The following is a 6,340-nucleotide window of genomic DNA, read 5'->3' on the forward strand; positions in this document are numbered from 1 at the left end:
GGGGGAAGTGTCCCCCCTACCCGGGCACCTCAGAGACAGTAAACTTCTGAATCATCCCACCTTCATAGGAAGAAGGAACAGGGTAATAGGGAAAAGAGCCCCTGGGAGCACTTAAGAGAGCAAGATTCTAGTGCCAGTTGTATTGTAATTCTGAAATGCTGAAAGCGTTATAGAAACGATATTAGGCTCTTTGATTTTTGTTTGCTGTGGTTCTTGTTTGAAGTGGTGTGAATCTTAACGTCAACTGACGTCAATTTTATAGTTATAATTTGAGGGACAGTTTAATTGCTTTAATAAAGTCATAACATTTCCATCTCCGTTGCAGGTCAATTCCCTTGTTAGAAAAATCAATGATCTACTACAACAAACAAGCAAGAGTCCCACCTAGTGGCGGGAAGGAACTTAAGAAAGAGTCCAGAAGAGGTAATATTGTCCAGATTGTGTTCTCTGAACTAGAATCCCTTACCAGCTTCAGTGCACTGATTGCAAAGGCTCCCTCCCACCTAGGATTTTAGATATCAGAAATCTGAAATCTAGCTGTTCTGGTCAGCTCAGGAAGGATATAATTCTGAATTGCTATTGTCACAACCATATGTTACCAAATATAAGGTTTTTTCTGGAAGATGTGATATATATACACAATAGAATGTTACTCAGCCATCAAAAAGAATGAAACCTTGCCATTTGAGACAACATGAATGGACCTAGAGGGGATTATGCTTAGTGAAATAAGTCAGAGAAGTACAAATACCATATGAGTTCATATGTGTAATCTAAAACACAAAACAAAGAAAACAGAGAAATGGATCCGTAAACATGGAGAACAAACTGGTAGTTGCCAGAGGGAATAGGATGCAAGGAAGGGCGAAAACAGGTGAAGATGATCAAGAGATACAAACTTCCAGTTATAAAATAAGTCATGGGGATCTAAAGCACAACATAGGGAATATAGTCAAAAATATTGTCATAACTTTGTATGGTGACAGATGGTGACTATACTTACTGTGGTGAGCATTTCATAACATATATAGTGGTGGAATCATTATGGTGTACATCTGAAACTAATATTATATGTCAACTATACTTCAATTAATACCAAATAAATAAAAATTTAAAAATTAAAGGTTCTATTCATTTTTGAGAGAGAGACAGAGAACATGAGCGGGTGAGGGGCAGAGAGAAAGAGGGGGGCACACAACTTGAAGCAGGCTCAAGGCTCTGAGCTGTCAGCACAGAGCTTGACGTGGGGCTGGAACCCACGAACCGCATGATCATGAGCTGAGCCGAAGTCGGCTGAGTCACCCAAGCGCCCCATTCATAGCATCTTTTAAAATTACAAACCAAATCATCTGGTTTCAGGGAGACATTGTCCTCTCATTCACTTATTCAATCATTTCATGAACATTTATTGAGCACCTCTAATTCCCAGGAACTGAAATTAAGCACTAAGCACTAAGAATATAAAGATGATTGAGGTACTTTTGTTTTCAATTTTTAATGTTTATTTTTGAGAGGGGGAAGGGGCAGAGAGAGGGAGACACAGAATCTGAAGCAGGTTCCAGGCTCTGAGCTGCCAGCACACTGCCCTATGCGGGTCTCGGACTCGCAAAACCTTGAGATCATGACCTGGGCCAAAGTCAGCCGCTTAACTGACTGAGCCACCCAGGTGCCCCGTGGTTGAGGTACCTTCTTGAGCTGAGGAGGAGTTCCTAATCTATCATGTGACATTTAGCTGGATGATCTGTTAGCAGCTCAGTCTCACCACCGTCCTCTTTAAGGTCTGCTCTGAAAATTTGCCCCTCCCTGGGATTGAAGCTTCCCACAGGAGGAAGTTGCCCGGCAGTTTGGAAGGTGGAAGAGAAGGGGAAGCCGTATGACTCTATAGGTAACTGCCGCTGGGCTCAGGAGCAGACGAGGACTTCACAGAGGCTCCCTGGTGAGCTCTTGGGGACCACTTGTGTCCCTGCAGCACCCTGAGCCCACAAGAGCGCTTCTCAAGGATATCAAAATCCGCAAATGCGAGGCAGCTTCCTGGTGAGTTTCAGAGACCGCCCTGCACTGTTACTTGGAGCCAGATCTTCAGGGTCTCTCCCTCCCCTCAGCACAGGTTTCCTGGCTTTCATTTTTTCCTCAGCTCTTCCAGTGGTCAAGTGAGCCCTTCATTCCTGTAGAAAATCCTGTATGCCCAGGAAACATGGAGTGGTTTCTCTTTTTCCTGACCAAGCCGTGACTGATTCAGACACACAGGGAGATAATCCCATGGCGTTGCACTGGTATAATGATGCAGGAATATATGAGGTTATGAGAACAGAGGAATAGAAAAGTATCCCGGCTTTAGAAGGATCGGGAAAGGCTTCCCAGAGAAATTGGCTTCTGAGGTAAGTCTTAAAGGTGAAAAGACATTATCCAGGTACAAGAGAAGACTTAAAGTATGTAGGAAAAAAAAAAAAAAAAGCCAGGTTTTGGAAAGACTAATCAAAATAGAACCGTGTTTAAAGGAAACCCAACACAAGTTTACCAAGTTTACAGTCAGTGTGTTGCTGGAGAATAAAATGGCAGTTTTCTCAGATGAGTATCACTTTTGTACAGCTCATCGGAGACTTGTAGATATCAGTGTGGCAAAATACAGCAATGCTGTTAGCACTGCATCCAGCTCATCTTCTTAATCAGATGGGCACACCACATTCCCCAGCTGCTGTGAAAACTGGCCGCTAACAGCTCATAGCTGCAGCCTTCTGCACAGAATTGCCTTCAGCTGATGGAGCTCCCTCACCTGAAAGTGCCTAGAAGGTTTTGCCTTCCTTCCAGGGTATCAGACGCCAAGGGCTTACTGATGCAGGCAGACAACAGTCCTGCCCCCTTGTCTCAAGGTGGGATAACTTTGTGGTGCCATTCACTTTCCCCATGGGACCAATCTGAAAATAGACATTAGGAGAAAATTTGTCTTTGTTTAGCTTTCCTCCTGCGCTATCCTCTGCTTTCCTCACTTCTTGATATGTGCCAGAACTGTGGAAATTTGGAATTGCTTAGGCATGAAATGTAAGGCATGCATTTAGGCTAATCATGTCAGCACTTCTCACGTGCTGGGCAAAGGGAGTTTGAACTTTACCTACTAGAACCATGGTCTTAAGATGTCTGATTGTCCAGACCATCAGCAAAAAAAAAATGTAGAACATACTATGTGGATATATTTAATTATAAGTGTAACAATATGTCATACATTTTGTAAATGATGTAAAAGAACAGAAATTCTAAAGAGAAAGTTTTTAGATAGAAGTTCTCTTTTCCTTGTACCCCAATAGATCATCTTGTACCCTACTTTCAGATGGCATGCACTTCTTTGGGGACCATGGAGGCAGAGAGGAAGGTTGGTCAACTTTGCATTTCAGACCTGTGATCCCATTACGGTTCTCCTCTCTAAGCCAATGATGTGTAGCTGAATTTGCTGAATGAGTCTTCAATGCCAGCTATTGAGGAAGGAGGGAACAGAGATTATAGGACTACTCTAGTCCCTCTTCTAATTGGCACCTTCCCTGAGACACACACACACACACACACACACGCGCGCACACGCACAAAGTCAAGCAGCTCTTGACCAGAATTTCCAGTGACAAAATGTGAACAGTAGAGGTGTAGGAGATGTAGGAGATGTAGGAGGTGTAGGAGGATGGAAAAATCAGTTTCCTTGCCTCCCATCTGCTGAAAGCACATATCCTCTCTAGGTTTTCCGTCCCTTCCACATTAAGGAAGCACTGATTTAACTAAATCACGGACGTGACCTTCTGGATGTGATCATGTGGACATCCCCGAGGCCTTTGAAAAACACCCTGTTTGCATTCACTTTCTGTGCTTCCTGTTCCTCTTTTCTCCCCACCACCTCCAGGTCTTGCTTCCCAATGCCTCCATTTTGCTAGACTGCTACTCTTTTCTCAAAAAGTAAGCAAGTCCCAAACTTCTCTTGGGTCATATACACTTTCACAGTCTCCTATTCTGTGGGAGAAGATATTTGCAAACAACATATCAAATAAAGGGTTAGTATCCAAAATCTATAAAGAACTTATCAAACTCAACACCCAAAAAACCAAATAATCCAGTGAAGAAATGGGCAAAAGACATGAATAGACACTTCTCCAAAGAAGACATCCAGATGGCCAACAGACACATGAAAAAATCCTCCACATCACTCATCATCAGGGAAATACAAATCAAAACCACCACGAGATATCACCTTACACCTGTCAGAATGGCTAACATGAACAACTCAGGCAACAAGAGATGTTGGCGAGGATGCGGAGAAAGACGATCTCTTTTGCATTGTTTATGGGAATGCAAGCTGGTTAAGCCACTCTGGAGGACAGTCTGGAGGTTCCTCAAAAAGCTAAAAATAGAACTACCCTATGACCCAGCAATTGCACTACTAGGTATTTATCCAAGGGACGCGGTCTCCTATTCTGTGTGTGACTCTGTCCTAGCCATCCTCACTCCTCTGCTGGATTTTGCCACTGAGCAGAAGGTTATGGGAAGCCTTTGAACTTAAGAGGGAGCAGAGAGGAGGATTGTTCAGGCAATCCTATTCTTATTAATGTCTGCTTTTGGTTTTCTCTGGTTATCCCCTAGAATCTGGAAAAGAAAGCCTCAGACATCTCTCACAAGCATGAATCTCCTCTTCATAGTGCCACAGGGTTCAAGGAGGAAATCGTCATTTCCACAAATAACATCACTTTGACCTTACTAAAATGTATGGGGATTGGGACGAGAGTCCACATGGAGGCCCTCATACCATATATCTACATGATCAAAAGTTATAAATCAAATAGTTACAACTCCAAAGCATACTCTGTTCTGTCTGCCTACCTTGATGAATACCCCGTCGTAATGTCACAACTGAACAACTGAGTGACTTGTGTGTGCCTGCCAGTCATCGTGGTCCTAGGCGGTGCTGTCCGTGTCTTTCTCACACCTTGGGTTATGCTGGAAAGCCAGCTTCTACCATCAGCCTGACATTGATATAAATCATGCCTGTTGCTACTTCCTAATTCTGTGACTCACTAGGACTGGTAGTGAGGAAAGGCACTCTTCCCAACTCAGACCCACAGCTGAGACAGGGAATAAGAGAGAAAGCAGGTGGGGGCAACATAAGTTGTACTTTGGGCACAGAGTTGGTGATGACAGCAGAGGACATATGGAGATGCCCAGTAGTTAGGTGGGAGCTTGAGACGTGACATTTTTAGCATTATCATGTGAAAAGTCGTATCATCTGCTGAGCCTCTAAGTCTAGTAGCAAATAAGAATGGACGGACAAGAGAATGAGATTGACTCTTCCTTTTACTCTAGCCAGTTATTCCATGGAATGAAAATGTTTTCATGCCTCTACAAAGTAGAGACATGGTAGATGTCTTTTGAATGAGCACAAAATGATAAGCAAATCAATCAACAGTGTGTGAAGAGTGTGCTATTTCCATCATCCCAAAGCAGGCTCTATACCATGTTTAAAACTGAAGAGCTGTGATGTCTGACCACTGGGAATTTAAAATTTATAGGTAGAGGTAACAGAAACAAGACACCCATATATGACAGGTCAGATATTCATCGAACCTTTATTCTCTACTGGGTAGGGGAGGAAAAACTTCCTTCTACCCTTCTAGGTTCTGTGACTGGCCTAGAAATTAATCTGATAGATGAACAGAGAAAAACATACAGATTGTATTCTACTTGTACAAGAGAGTCTCCACAGGAAAATGAAGACCCGTAGAGCAGAAAGGCCCAAGTACTTATATACTAGGTTGAACAAAGAGTAGTAATTGTGAAAAAGAAACAAAGATGTAATGGGGAGATTAAAGGAAGATAAGAGTTATTTTAGCAAAGTCTGTGTAGATTTCTATCATCCTCCACTCTTCTGTCTCTGGTAATCAAAATGTTTCTTCCCTCCTGGCATAGAGAGGATGTCTTTCACACAGGGGTTTTATCTCCTGGTTTCACAAAGAAAAGGGGAAGGTCAGAGTGTTTTTGCACCTGGTGTTTTTCAAGTGCATTTAGCTCAAGATAATCCTTATGTTAAAATGGCATATTTTGGGGTGGGATGATCTGACACCCTTCTTCCCTCCCTTTGACTCTTCCCCAAGGAGTTTCACAGTCCAGAAGCTGAGCTGGTAGATTATTTCATATCTCACTGAACTGGTCTCACAGTCCTGAGAATAGATCCATTCAGTTAAAGAGCTGTATCTTATTTAAGAAGGCCCATCTAATGAGGCCTGGATATGGTATGAGTAATCAGGCATTTTATGAGGGGCATTTCTATGTAAACAAAAGCAAAGGTTAGTGATTAGAAAAAACTATAACC

The sequence above is a fragment of the Panthera pardus genome, unplaced genomic scaffold (genome assembly GCF_024362965.1).
Source record: "Panthera pardus isolate Hobbes unplaced genomic scaffold, ASM2436296v1 HiC_scaffold_8, whole genome shotgun sequence".
Lineage (NCBI taxonomy): Eukaryota > Metazoa > Chordata > Mammalia > Carnivora > Felidae > Panthera > Panthera pardus.